The following is a 12,592-nucleotide window of genomic DNA, read 5'->3' as shown; positions in this document are numbered from 1 at the left end:
AGTGAAATCGTACTTACAACGGTCTCCTAACTCGTACATCACAGAGGGACTTTTGTATCCTGTATTAGTTCGTCTGTTATTTGCATGAAAAAGTACGGTAGAAGTCCTGGGGCTAGATGGGTTAACTAATTTATTTTGAAAACCACCATTCAGTTTTATAACCATCATAATTTTAGAAGTCCACGACACCATCCAGCCACATCCGCCTTATCTCCAGACGGGACAGTAATGCTGACTTTCCTTCGGTCCTCCCCCCCCCCCAGTCACCACCACTTCCACTTTCACCTCCACCGTCATAACTCCCATAACTTCCACTTCCACCTCCACAAGCCCCACCACCTTCTTTTCCACCACTTCGATAAAGACAAGCCATTCTACAAATTTTCTTGTCTGGGAATTTTTTAGATAACTTGACCTTGTGGGATAAGAGAAGAACCCATTTACTTCGAGAACTCCCATTGATTATTTTACTATCCAGGCTATTTTGAGGACGTCCTTTATATTATTCCTTCCTAATCCTTGTTAGTTTTTTTCCTGTATGATAGTTGTTTCGAAGTGGAGGGGTTAGATACAACCTTCAGTAACCTCTTCACTACCAGATGTCCTTCCCGACTTGAGTAAGATCATTTTAGGATGCTAGTTGGGTGATACTGTAAAGGAATGGTTTCTTTGTTACTCTTCTTGCTTGATATATTAATGTGTGTGTGTGTGTGTGTGTGTGTGTGTGTGTGTGTGTGTGTGTGTGTGTGTGTGTGTGTGTGTTTTTGCCATTTTCCTTGGCTACAAAAGGAAGTATGGTCAGATATGATAGTGGTAATCCTTTCATCCCGAGGACGTTATTGATATTCTTGCTACTACCCGAGGATTTTGTTCAGCTTCGGAGAGACCTTGGTAGTGGAAACATTCGATGCTGCATCATTAATCACAGGATTGCTTGAGAACATTTTGCACTTAATATATCTGTGTGAGAGTGGCAGAATTAATACGTAATAGGACATGGTAGTGAAAGGATACGGACAATAGTGTGTGTCCTGAGCGCCCTGGCCAACCTGATCACAGTCTTTGCGAGATGCACGACTTTAGAGCACGCCAGTGGATCCTAGGCATTCGTTTTTATCACCCCTGATTACTTCTTCAGTTTACGTTCTTTATATACTATTATTAGTTGATCCTCTAAAAATGAATGGAAGATTCTACCGTGTAGGTACGGGATAAAAAAAATACTGTGCAAGGAGGAAAATGTCCATAATTTTGTGACGAACTACTGAATATTATCAGGCAGGTGTGTTTGCGAGTACTTGTACTGTAGCTACCAGCTCATCGGCATGGGCAGGCAGCCTTGTTGTACACGTTCAAACCGAATTTTACGAGTACTGTAGGGCCGAACAAAGCCACAGTCATAGAAGAAGTGGTAACGTCCCCACCCAGTATATACCGTACTTCACGTGCGTGTGAAGGTGTGGTACGGTTTTGGAGAGTCTGGTGAGAATTTCAAGTGGAATCTCAAAAGAGTGAATGTGTTTGTGGGTGAGAGAGCCTGTCATCCAGTACATCTTGACTGGGTGCGAATATATGAGAACGAATGAATGGACATGCTAATGCAACCTCTTAAAACTAATAAGCTTCTAATCATTAGCTAATTATGGAGCTATAAATTACAGCCGGTGACTTGTTTCGCACCAAGTAAGTTTAATTATCTCTAAATAATTTAACTACCTGTCTAACTCCCCCAAAATGTCGAGTTAATTACTGCGGCCCAGTTAGGTCAGTTAACTCACTGACCCCGAGTAATTTCCAGTCACCAGTGAGTTGCATGTTGGCCTATTTGTCACTCGGTTATAAACATTTGGAGCTGCGTAACTCAAACGAAATGCGGTTTTTTCAGCCAGTAAGGGACTACGATCGCTATAACCACAGCTGTATCCCTCACCGATGTATTGTCTTTTCCTTAGTTGTTGCGACAAAGTAACTAATGCATAAGGCCGTAACTCTCTCTCTCTCTCTCTCTCTCTCTCTCTCTCTCTCTCTCTCTCTCTCTCTCTCTCTCTCCCTGTTTTTAAATCCGTTTTGTGTATTGTTGACTGACTTCTTCATTAGGGAAGTATGACACTCTACTTCCCTTTGGTGTAACAGTAATATTGTTTTTATTTTGCGTCATTATTATTATCTTGCCAGTATCTTAAAAGTCACTAGCAATTTTTTTTTATTATGCTACATTCTCTCGTACTGTAAGAAAAAATTGTAGCATTGTGGATCCCTTTGTATTCCATATATTTTGACTCCTTTTCAATCTTTTCTCACTTTCTTTTACCCCCAATATTCTGTCAGCCTCCTCGTATTTCTTATTAATTTTTGCATTCTTGTATCTCCGGTGTTTCTCTTCATCTTTTCGTATTCTCATCATTTTAATCGTTTGCTTGTGCTTCGTGAATACATCGTCGTATTATAGCTATATTTCGATGGAGTAAGAAACGCAACATTATATAATGATTTAAGTTCCTGTTTTTAATAACTTTCCTCCTCCTCCTCCTCGTCCTCCTTCTCGTCCTCGTCCTCCTCGTCCTCCTCCTTCTCCTCCTCCTCCTCCTCCTCCTCCTCTTCATTCGTACCACCAGCCTCACGCTTCAACATAAACGTCGCACCATCATTTCACTGGCATCACCCTAAAGAACACATTTTCTACCCAGCTGGCGTAAAGGATGTGTGGAAGTGCAGAGATGGAGAAGCTGTGTACCGTAACGTGTACAGTCTGGGTCAGAACTTGTATCTGAGAAGCTTAAGTAAAGGAAGTATAGTCAGGGTCAAAAACTGTCTAGGAATCAGTGATGGAAGAAGTTACATACCGGTACCATACTCTATAACCACTAACTTTTGTGACACAACTTTTGGCTTCTGTTGTATGTGGTTCTGATACAATTGTTGCCCCCGACTGTGCCTTACCGTATCCACCCACACTCCACTGGCTTCACCACAACACCCAGCACAGCCACTGTCATCCTATCCTCTCACCGGATTTTCCTGGTACACGTATACTTCATCCTTCCTGCTCTGACTGGAGTTGATTTTACTCTTTCCATTTAAGCTTTCTTCTAATCCTGCCTTTAAGCTTGTCAATCCCCCTTTCCCTTTCTATTTTCTCCTTTATTTCTGTTATTAGTATTTTCTGTAATTTTATGTAAGCCTTTTCCATTTGACCTTTTCTCCTATTCTCCCCACTGTTCTTCGTTTCATTCACTCTTTTACTTCTCTCCCTTTACTCCTCTCCTTTCCTCTTTTGCGAGTTTAGGCTCTTCTTTCTTTTTTTGATTTTCTGCTGCTGCTCTCTCCCTCCCCCGCCCCCTTTCTTTTCCGTTAAGTTCCAGTAATTTTACATGCAAGTGCCAGCCTGCATCATCGATTTCCCACTGTTGACAATCTTTTTCGGTATATCGTCTTTTCAGTCTTTGCTTCCCAGGCATCATTGATTATCCAGGTTTTGGCACACCTTATATTTACCTTACAATACAGTGAAGTCTTTTTTAGTTTTTGTTTTTTTCATAGCCTTTTATTATGTTGTCAGCCTTCTTTACAATTAATCAAAACTGTGTCTAGATAATTTATTCTCCCGCCATATATATTCGTTTTAGTTTTGATATGTCTTAATTTTCTTTTCCCGTCCACACAACTCCTCCCAGCAGTATCCAACTTTCCCATCAAATTCATCAACTTCACTTTCTCCCCCGCCCCACCCCTCCTTATCTCCTCGTCTCACCACTCCTCCTCCACCTCCTGCTCCTTCATTTCCACGTCATCTCACACTAATTCCACACACACCCTCCAGCCACTCCGTCAGCACAACATGACCCTGCTTCATCCCACACCCACTCCCACTCACCACCCACCTCTCTCTGTTCCATCTCACACTCCCACTCTCTCTTCATCCACACGACGTTTATCCACACATCACTTGCCTCATCCATACTAGTATATTCAAGCACCTCAATCAACATTCATTTCCAAAACTCTCCATTTTCATTTCCTTTCTCTCCCTCTCCGTACCCTTTATACTACCACCCTCCATTCCACGCACCACCACCACCCACTACCACACTCCGCCATCCCTCCCCTTCCACACTGTATCACCACCACACCTTTCTAGTATTCCTCATCCCGTCAATCAACCCATCACTTCACTTTACTCCACCGCACCTTCCCCCAAATTCTACCAGCCTTTCCACTCCACCACACCCTCACCCCATCCTCATCAACATTCCCACGCCACTCCACCCTCCCTTCCCCCACTTTTCGGCTACCTCATCACTCCAACCCCTTCTCTCATTTTTCACCCACCTTCTCCCCACTCCCCTGCAGCCCCTCCCCCACTGCTCACACACACTCAATTTCACCCTCCCATACCATTCACCAACCTCTCCGGTCCAACCCCGTCCTCCAGCCCTCATCCCCCGCCCATCGTAATAAGAAGCAATAAGACCGGCTTGCACAAGATTTTGGCGGATATTAGATAGGGTGGGGAGATGCCTTTACTAAACTTACCTTCACAGTTTTACCTTTGTTCTGTCCTTTTGGATTTAATGTTTCAGAGGTTTCGCGTCCGAGTGTCCGTCCCGTAATGTTCAGAACTCGCAAAATTTGTAGAGTAATATAAGGTACAGTGATGATTTAAATGTAGAGAACATATTTTTCGAAGCATTAGAAATACTGCAATACTGCTATGCAAAATAATCCTTTCACCTCAAATAATGAAAAGTCCCAGATAAGCCTCATCCGGTGAGTATAAGAAAATTATTATAAATAATGGACATAGAGTTTAGGGCTGGTGAAGTGGGAATCAGACAAGAGAAAATGTGTAGTTGTTGTGAATATCCATTGAGTGTGGAAATTATCGATAACAGATGCAAAATCAGAGTGAAATAGTTATTGTTTAGATTGTAAGGCAATGTATACCCGGGCAGCATCACTGATCCAGGGCCATTACCGCTAAGTTATCTGGCGGGCGCGGCTTAATGAATGCACTCATTTCCCTTCAAATGACCGGGTTCTCAGGCTTGCTGCGATTTTAATGGATCCAAATTCCTCCCCCTTTTTTCTACCTGTTTATTTTGTAGGCTTTGTTAGGGTTAAAGAGGTGAGACTGAATCCTTCCGACTCTCAGCACGGTCGGAGTTCTCTGTTAAATTAATTAATTGTAAACAACATACCGGTATGTGTTAGGTTTAGAATTCCTTGTCAGACAGAAGGAAGTTACCGTAGTAAAAGGAAAGAGCCTTTAGACACCAGTATTATTGACTATAGTAGAATAATGGCTGTCAGAATCACTAGATACAGATCGAACAGAAGGGCAATGAGAGGTAAAAGTCAGTCCAGAGATAAGATTGTTGTAGTGTATACCTTTATTTTTGCTAATCTGGGCGGCTTCCACCAGTCCCATCAGTAGCCACCACCCGTTCCTCAGTCTCTAATTAATCAGGTTGGTGGCAGCGTTCCGTGGACTGGGAGGTGGAGGCCATGGAATTCCCCCCCCCCCCTCGTATCATAAATCTGTATTGAATATCTGCCTAAATGACCCATGTGCAGTCGATAGCCATTGCATACATTTGTTTAAACTACCCTAATTAACGTGTTCCCTGGGGGAGATCGTGTCCCTTGAGAGGGAAAACAAAAGCCTGATTGAGAGAAAAACTTGTCCACAGTAGTCAAATAACCCAAACCATACTATAACATTGTCTGCTGCTTTTACCCTTTGTATCACCGACTGAGCCTTGTTTCTGTTCCATTTCCACTCTTTACTGTCTTTAAAACTCGGAAGCATGCTTCCCGGGACTAGGCGATGACTGACTGATTCTAAGTGCTAGCAAGCCTCATAGCTGGCGCTTTCCCAGTCAGTCACATTATGCTCAAGGCCCTCTGCATTTAATGGTTGTGTTTCAGTTATTCACCTTCCCTGCTCCCACACTGACATTTCGGCTGTCTCTCATATTCATCAGTTTGACACAGTTTGATAATCCTCTGACACAGTTTGATAATCCTCTTCCACAACCAGCGTTCCTACATTGCCAGATCAGACTGACAAATGAGGAAGTGAAGGAACGTTGTGGTGTGGATGTGGATGTGATAGAAAACGTTAGGAGAAATAAATTGAGATGGTTTGGCCATGTTGGGAGGATGGAGAGTGGGACTAAGTAGGAGAGTGTATGTGGGTTAGGTGGTAGGGGGGGAGAGGGAGGGGGAGACCGAGGATGAGACGGACGGAAGACGTAGAGAGGTATACCGTATGAGAGATGGGGGGTGTAACCTGGGGCGAGGGCTACGAAATGGCAGGAGACAGGGCGACATGGAGGCGATTTGTTTGTGGCCTCCCCTTACGGGATTAAGGCGTCTGGCTGTAGATAGATAGAGAGACAGATAGGTTATTTTCACGATCCTACTACGTCTTGAAGCTCAGATCCACCCTTCTGACGTTACTTTTACTTCTCCCCTTCTGTGTCCATACTCTTACTCCTTAAACCTCGTATTTATCCCACTATTCTTTCTTATCTTTTCGTTGTATCTCTTCTCTTCCAAGCCTTCATTCGCTTATCTGATCTCAAACTCCCCCTCGCTCACGGTCTCTCGCTCATCACCTTTACGTTTTTCACTGTCTCATCTCTCACTTTACGCCACCCCTTGTCGCTTTCGCCCATTCATCGGTCTCCCTCCTTCCCTTCCCTTCACTATAATGACTTTCTCATCCGCTCAGTTCTATAATTATGCTCACTGCATTCTCCTTCTCTTTGCTTCCCTCTCTTTCGTCCGTGTAACTCTCATCCATATCCACCATTTGTCTCTCTCGCGCATCTCTCACACTGCCATGTTTTTTCTCTCCACTACTGACGTTTGTCCTGCCACTCGCACAGCACCAGGTCACCACCACCCAGCAGTGTCTGTTGATAGTGGCCTCAAAGAAGTAACCTTCGGCTGAGACAGTAGGAAACTTCACACCCACCTCAGTTTATGGGTGTTTGCTGTCCCCCCCCCCCACACACGGTCTCAGCTATTACAACCTTATCCTACATTCCTCACTAACACCCTTTCCAGCATTCACTCCTCTTTATGCCCATGACTTTCCTGTTTTTATCCCTCTCCCCCATTTCTACATAACTTTTTTCTTCCTTCATCTCTTCTTGCACTCCCCCATATTTAACATTCTTACACTTAAATTGCGTAATCTTCATAGTTCATATTCTCTCGTTTCGTTAACATCTGTACTGAACTCATGGCCGTGCTCCACATTACATAGCTATAATGTATTTCCACTCCAGACTCCAACCTTCCTCCCTCCCTAACCCGACACTAGCAAGCGGGGGAAGGCAGGGGTATGAGTGCCTTTGAAGAGTCCCGTCGGCTTTGATGTTATTTCAGCGCTGTTCACCTAATTACCATCCCAGACTGATTATGTGACTATCTGATGACGTTGGTAATTACCGTGATTGCTGTCCCCTCAAGCTTTAACAGTTAGACTCTTCCCCATTAGCCCAGCTGATGGCATTTTTTCCCCATGGTTTTTCACATTCATGGCTTTTGACTTTTCTATGGTGTTTCGCATCCCTGGCTATTGATTTTTCCCTGGTTTTTCACCTCCCATTTTAAAATATATCCATATTCTGCCAGACGCCTGATCTTGGAGCTAATTAATGGTAGCATCGATTCAGGCTTCTGTAAACCTCTGTGTCATACCACATCACTGCTTCTTACTTCACTTTTGTAGGTGTTTTAGATCACCGATTATTGTTAGTATTGTTTATTGAAATGTTATTTAAGAAAATTTCTTCTCCAGTATTTCTGTTCCTGCTCCTTCATCCCCCTCTCATCCTTCTCTTCCCCTCTTTCCTCATTCCCCTTACTACCCTTCCTGTTTCTTCCATCCTTTCCTTCTCTTCCTTCTCACTCTTCCTTCTCCCTACCACCTCTGACTTCCCTTTTCTCCCCCTGTCTCTTTTCACGCCCTCCTCGTCTTCCTACTCCTTCCCCTCTCCTCCTCTACCCCAACGTATTTTTCTTTCACTTCCTTGCCTTCCTTCCTCCTCTACCATGAGTTCCTCTTCCTTCACTCCCTCCTCTTCTTTCTTCCTCCTCCTACTCCATCTTCCTCTTCTCCCTGCCTTTTCCAGCACTCTACCCCGTTATCATCTTCCTCCATTCCCCTTTCCTCATCATTCCTCCTCTGTCTTGCCCATTTCCTTTATTCCTCACCCACTTCTTTCCTCATCCATCCCATCTCGCTCATCCTTTCTCATCCATCACATCTTCCTCCCCCTTTCACTGTCTTCCTTCTTCTGTTCTATTTATATATTCCTTAATCTATCTCCTTTTCGTTCCTCCCTTTCTGTCCTTTTTCTGCTTCACTATTTTCTCTCTCTCTCCCTCCCCCCCCTTTCCCCTTTGTCAATATTTGGATGTTATAGAGCCTTGTTTCTGGTCACGTGTCCTTACTGACGTCATTCTCTCTCTCTCTCTCTCTCTCTCTCTCTCTCTCTCTCTCTGACCTGCCTACCTACCTATTCATCTATCTGCTTGTGTGTGTGTGTGTGTGTGTGTGTGTGTGTGTGTGTGTGTGTGTGTGTGTGTGTGTGTGTTTTACTATAATCTAGTATTACAACATTTTCTTCTAATATTTACGTCCTATTTCTTCAAGAGCATCTGCCCTTTGAGTCGCTTCTTTTTTCCGTACTGTTTCTCTTTCTTCTTTCCCTTGTTTTATTTCACTCCATATATCTTTTTACTTTTTCAGCATTTTTTCTTTCTCCCGTCTCCTCATTCCTGCCCTGTCCACTGTCAGAGTTGGACACCGCCTATGCTTAATTCCTCACCTCCACCTGTCCCTTCCCTAGCATCCTTCCGCCTGTTACTTCACCTTCCCTCACCCCGCCTTAATATTTCATCCCACCATTTTCCGCTCTTCATCCTTTCTATCCTTCACCCATTATCCTCGACTCTACTTCTCCCTTCCCTGCCCTCCATACACCCTTCCCTTCACGTTCCCTCTCTTGGTCGTAACTTTTCATCCCTCCTGCTTTGCTGTTTTTGCTTTGACGCGCGGAATAGTTATGTTAGTTATACCTGTAAATAGCCAATAACAAATAACTTGGATAGGGACAGTAGGTCTGTTGGTATTTACATATCTTTGTATTACTTTTTGTTCTCAACCAATCCTCCCTCCAGTTACCTTCACCGCTAGTGTTCCAAACCTCATCCCAACCTTTCAAGCCCCCTAAACTCTTCTCCTCCTAACCCCCATTCTCCCTGCTCGATGTTCCAGACCACTAACATTTCCCAAGCTTCTCCCTCTCTCGGTGTTCCTATATTCTTACCACATCCTGCTTTTCCCTCTCCCAGTTTCTACTTCCCACAACATTTTCTCCTTTTCACTTTCTTTCTTTTCCCTAGCTCCCGTGAGTAAGGATCCAATACCAGACTCTGGCCTATATTCCCTCTCTCACTTCGTTTCTGAACTGGCACTGTAACTAGATTTATGATTCGCTTGTTTCTTGACATTGGATTGATGTTGCCCGATTGATAGCCTACCTCGTTTACTCATTGTTTGCCAGGAGCGTTTAGATTCGTTTGTTTATGTTCCTACTCCTTTGCATTATTAGTCGCGAAACAATCGTTGATGTAGTTTGATTATTTAGCAGCCTGTATCCAGCTCCTGGAGAGGGACACCTTCACGTTGAGGCATCGACATAATCGGCCAGGTTGTGCAAACGTCCCACACTTCCCGCCCTATTTCCCGAAAGGAGGCTGGAGGACTGCAGATGGGCAACTTCTGCTGCTGTCCTCCTCCTCCTCCTCCTCCTCCTCCTCCTCCTCCTCCTCCTCCTCCTCCTTCTCCTTCCAAGCAGCCACTGGGCCAATTGCAGTCCTTCCCAGACGCTGCCAAAACAACACTTAAATCACACCCACACTCACATAACCCCCCCCCGTCTCTCTCTCTCTCTCTCTCTTTTTCTTGATGGTAGTGGCGTCTCGTATGTGTTTTGCCTTTTTCTTCAGGATTTTCTTTTTTGTGGTGAGGAGGGGAGGTGAAAGGCATGGTTATGGAGGGTGGCAGATCTGGCTTTGTCCAGAGAGAGAGAGAGAGAGAGAGTGTACGAAGCCGAAGGAAGAATAGGCAATATAACAAGAAGAGAACCTAAAGAAGAGAGAGAAGGGAAGGTGTAAAAGGAGGAAATAAACTGGTGAGAGGGAAAAGGTGGAAGAAGAGGGAAGTAATATAGGTGAAGTACGAAAAGTGAAGGAAGGAAAGAAGGAAAGGCGGAATAAGAAAAAAGAAGCACAGAACACAAAGTAATTAGACAGGAAGGAATGTGACAGACGTGGCGACTAGAAAAAGAAAGAGAGAAAGAGGAAGGAAAACAAAGACGACGATGCAGGAAATAGGAAGCAGTGTGTGAGAGTAGTAAGAATCGACAGAATATTTTTGAACGAAGATGAAGAAAGAAGTCGATGAGGGTACATGATGCCGGAAGAAAATCGGGGAGGATGATAAGATTGGAGAGAGAGAGAGAGAGAGAGAGAGAGAGAGAGAGAGAGAGAGAGAGAGAGAGAGAGAGAGGCAAAGAAGGCGAAGGGACAGTGGGGAAAACAAAAAGAAGACAGGCATAAAGGCGAGAGGTGTGAATGAGAAGGTGGGTTTAGGAAAATAATGAAAAGAGCAAAAGGGAGGAGAGAGGGTAAGAGGTTGACGTAGAGAGGAAGAGCACAAGGAAAATGAAAGAGGGGAGGCAAGGAAAAATACGGTGAGGGTGGGGAGCAAAGGCAGAGAGGAGAAGCAGAGGGAAAGGAGGGGAAAAACAAAAAACTGAGAGAAAGCGAGGTGCGGTAACGACTGGGGTCCCTTTCACAACCATCCTCGCAAAAATGGAGTGAGGCAGGAGGAGGCGGAAGACCAGGCATAAGGGAGGAGGAGGAGGAGTAAAGGAGGAGGAGGACGAGGAGTAAGCAAGAAAATGAAGATGGGGAAGAAAGATGAAGATTAGGGATGGAAGAAGAGGAGACTGAATAGAAATAGGAGGAGGATGCAAAATCAAGACTTAGGCAGAAGAGATGTGGCGTTAAGGAAGAGGAAGTCAGAAGGAAGCAGCAGAAGTAAAGTGAAGTTTGGTGGCCAGGGAATCATAAAAAGAGAAAGAAATGTAAGTCAGAAAATGAAGAATTTGAAAAGAGGAAGAGACGAGGAAATGAGAGAAGTTCAAGGAAAAAATAAGCATAGTGGGGGGAGAGAGACGAAAAAATTCTTGTACCGGAGGACGCGATAAGTAAAACATACGAATTTCATGTAGCAGGGAACGAAGAAATTGGAAACCTGGAAAGAGAGCAAATTAATCAGAAATACTGCCACTCACCACAGTTCATGAGGGTTGTGTCGGATGGAGTTAGTCAGGGTTAAAAGTTTTCAGATGGAGGTAGAGTCGGAGTCGGAGTCAATGGGTACGAATGTATGTAGCTTCTACCATCACTAACTCTTCAACACAACTATTAATACCGACAGTACTTCCATCACCCTAGGCTCCGGCACAGACTCTTGATCCCGACAGCACATCGACACACGAAGGGATGGCTGAGGGTGGGGGAGCAAGACGAAGGATGAATAAGATAACGAACAAAATTTGACGTACGGCACAGTGAAAAAGAGGACAGAATGGATGCTGTTTTGAGTGAGAGGCTTTAAGGAGAGACCTTGCATGATTCGGCCCTTGACATCTCTCATTAGTCTCACGCACCAGACACACAAATAGCGTTTGCACACAGAGAATAACATGCTTTATTCTCTGTCACTTTTCACTTGTATTGAAGACCATTTACCCCGGTGTATTACGGGGAAGCTCAGTGAAGGGTATTGCCCTTGAGGTGTGAGCTGGGATGTGTCTCTGACGGTGTATGTTTGAGATGTGACCAAGGGCGGGTGTGAGGCGATATTCTAAGGTGTATCTGTTAGAAATGACGTTGTGCTGTGTTCTTATAATGTTCATATGTTCCTGTCTCGTGTTTGTAGTGTGTATCTGTTTGTGTTCTGTTCTTGGGATGTGTCTGTGATGTGTTCGTCCCTTGTGCATGATCTAATCTTCTGATGTCTGTTCATTGCGTTGCCCTGATTTGCCTGTGGTGTTCTGTGATTTTTTTAATGCAAAGAAGAAAGAATTGAAAGCTAGGAGCCCGTGTCTGGTGTGTGCCTTTGATTTGCTCCTGTGATAGGTTCCCCTGATGTCTGATGTATTCCTGAGAAGTATCCTTGTGATATCTTCCTGTACTGTGTCGGGTGTGCACTTGGAGTTTATTTTTCGGGAGTGTCGTTGAGATGTGGTCGTTGGATATGTTTTTAACCCTCCGACTGCGATTTTTTTTCCGTTGAATAAAATCATCTGACATTAGGTGGAATAAAATACAAAACTCGTAAGTCTGTGCCAAAATATTAATCGAGAGGCTTGACTTATGCAGCTGTGTATTTCTCGGTGGCATATAGAAGGACCTAAACTTAACTGGAATTAAAGAAATTCCACGTTTGAGTTAGGCTAGTGGATCTGTTCCCTCCTGCTGTGAGCCTTTTCCTTACCGT

This window comes from Coenobita brevimanus, chromosome 70 (genome assembly GCF_032717465.1).
Source record: "Coenobita brevimanus isolate Jiangsu-jjx chromosome 70, ASM3271746v2, whole genome shotgun sequence".
NCBI lineage: Eukaryota > Metazoa > Arthropoda > Malacostraca > Decapoda > Coenobitidae > Coenobita > Coenobita brevimanus.
Note: the sequence above shows the minus strand (reverse complement) of the source record.